Source organism: Triticum aestivum, chromosome 3B (genome assembly GCF_018294505.1).
Source record: "Triticum aestivum cultivar Chinese Spring chromosome 3B, IWGSC CS RefSeq v2.1, whole genome shotgun sequence".
NCBI lineage: Eukaryota > Viridiplantae > Streptophyta > Magnoliopsida > Poales > Poaceae > Triticum > Triticum aestivum.
This window is the reverse complement of record NC_057801.1, coordinates 798,946,329-798,948,433: the sequence shown is the minus strand read 5'-3', so window position 1 is coordinate 798,948,433 and position 2,105 is coordinate 798,946,329. Positions and strand designations below refer to the sequence as shown.

General features: G+C 35.4%; 1 long non-coding RNA gene across 1 annotated transcript; it reads left to right on the top strand.

The window, feature by feature from the left end:
• Positions 1–261: 261 nt before the first annotated feature.
• Positions 262–2,105, top strand: LOC123066667 (uncharacterized). Its single transcript, XR_006431398.1, has 4 exons — positions 262–341; positions 820–865; positions 977–1,039; positions 2,048–2,105. It is a non-coding gene; the product is annotated as an uncharacterized lncRNA (long non-coding RNA).

The following is a 2,105-nucleotide window of genomic DNA, read 5'->3' as shown; positions in this document are numbered from 1 at the left end:
CATGGCACAGATAGTCTGATATATTCTGTAACTTAAGTTTTTTTCGAGATTGTATTCTATAACTTCTTCATTGTGCTTAGTAAAAAAAATATCTTCTGTGTTTACGCCACAAAACTTTGGATCTGTAAGTAATGCTAACAATGCCTAACAATTTTGATAGCTTTTATTTGGGACTGGCTGACAGTATACACTTTTTTTTGCTTCTTTGCACTGTTATATTATTTCAGTTTCCGAACATACAAAAAAGCCCCGATCTATTATCTTCAGGTTGTAGTTGAGACTTCATTTATGCCGAGTATGCTGTAGCAGCTGAACATCGTCATCGCTCAAATGTGTAGGAGGTGCCTTTCTTTACAGACTTTAGTTCCTTCTATAGTAGCACTTTCTTACACCAACTGGGCATGCTTAATTTAAGTTGAAAGTTTTCAACCTTTAGGATAAATTCAAGTTTAACGTTCCCTATGTGTAGTTTGCTATTGGCTGCATTGTTATTTAGCTGGCTGGTACTAAGTTCTAAAAGGCATCCTCCTTCCAGAGCTAAATTTCTTCAATCTTAGAGAAAGTAAATATTTAGTCAATATGCATGTAAATCTTGATCTCGACATCTATATGTTACCTTTATATTGTGTCATTCACAGTTACATATGCAAGCTGGGTTTTATTATCTGTTCAATAGTAGAGGGGAAATTGTGACATGTTGATACGACTCCCTGGATACTACCCTAGTATGTCCTTGCATCCGAGTGATGATATATCCAGACATCTAATATTGACTTGCACTTCTCGTGAATGAAATGTGACTGATTTTATCTTCTACAGTGCCTGCTTTCCATGATGTACCGATGTCATTGATGTGCCTTTTGTGGTGACAAGATTACACAAATCTGGATCTGAGGTCTATTGAATTCTGCTCGAGGGTGTTATCCTACCTAACCCATATTTTTGGTTTCTAACGGAAGTTATTTTCATATAACAGATGAGAAAGGAACTAGGTATTGCAGATGATGTTACGGTGGTCATTTTCTACATTTGAGGACAGGTGGGCCATTAACTAAGATGGGCATTCTGTTTTCTTAAGTGTGGATGCTTTACTTCTTTTTTTAGTTTAAATGATGGCAGCTAATTGAACAACTCTGAACTTGCTTCATGTAATTCTCTTGATTTTAACTTCGAGAACATCTGATTTCCTGAATTCTCTGTACTTATTTAAATTTTTTGACAAGCTGTCTACCAATCGTCACCCCATCTGAAGCAGCACAAAAGATGCGCCACCATATAGATAAGCTTCTCTCACCCTGCATTGACATGTTTTCCCCTTGTTTTGTGAATGTGAAAAAAGAATTGAACTTGACACCGCTGAAGTTAAATTAAGTATATCCCTCTAGCATAACCATGCACATCAATTGTTCAAGAAAAAAACTTATATGTTATTTTTTCCCATCCTATACCAATGATCAATGTTGTAATAAGATTATTCCGCAGTTCACTAAGATTTCAGTATATAAGAGAGACTATACACATGTTTTTGTTTTCAATAATACATACAAAAAAATTCAAATAACTATGATAGAAATCAGTGTCCTGTACGTGGTTCCACAAAGACAAAGTTTATACTGTTCTGCACTTACTATGATAGAAATGATCTAAATCTCTGAATAGCAGTGAGTGTGTAAAGTATTTAGCGTGCCATGAATAGCCAAAATGATAGTACTAATTATTGGTGAAGTTATTCTGATTTAGCAAATAAAACTTACCTGAATAAGCAATTTGCAAGATTAGATATCAAGCCAACAACATGCTCTTCTACGGCTATGTAATGCAACCAACCTAGCTCAGTAACCTTTCTAATGCTACATTAGAAAAATATGATCAGTTGATACGACCACTCAAAAATGTCAAAAGTAATTGTCATGCAGCTAGATTAGTTATCGCAAGGCCTTCAGCCTTTATATGTTTCCCCCTCTTCTTAATTGTATTGCTCGTTTGGCCAGGGTTTTTTCATTCTCTAATGGTACGTTACTCATGTCAGTTTTTATTTTTGATGTAGATTGCCAAGATAAATAGAGGATGCATGGATAAGTTGTTTTTGGCAAGGCGGAGAATGG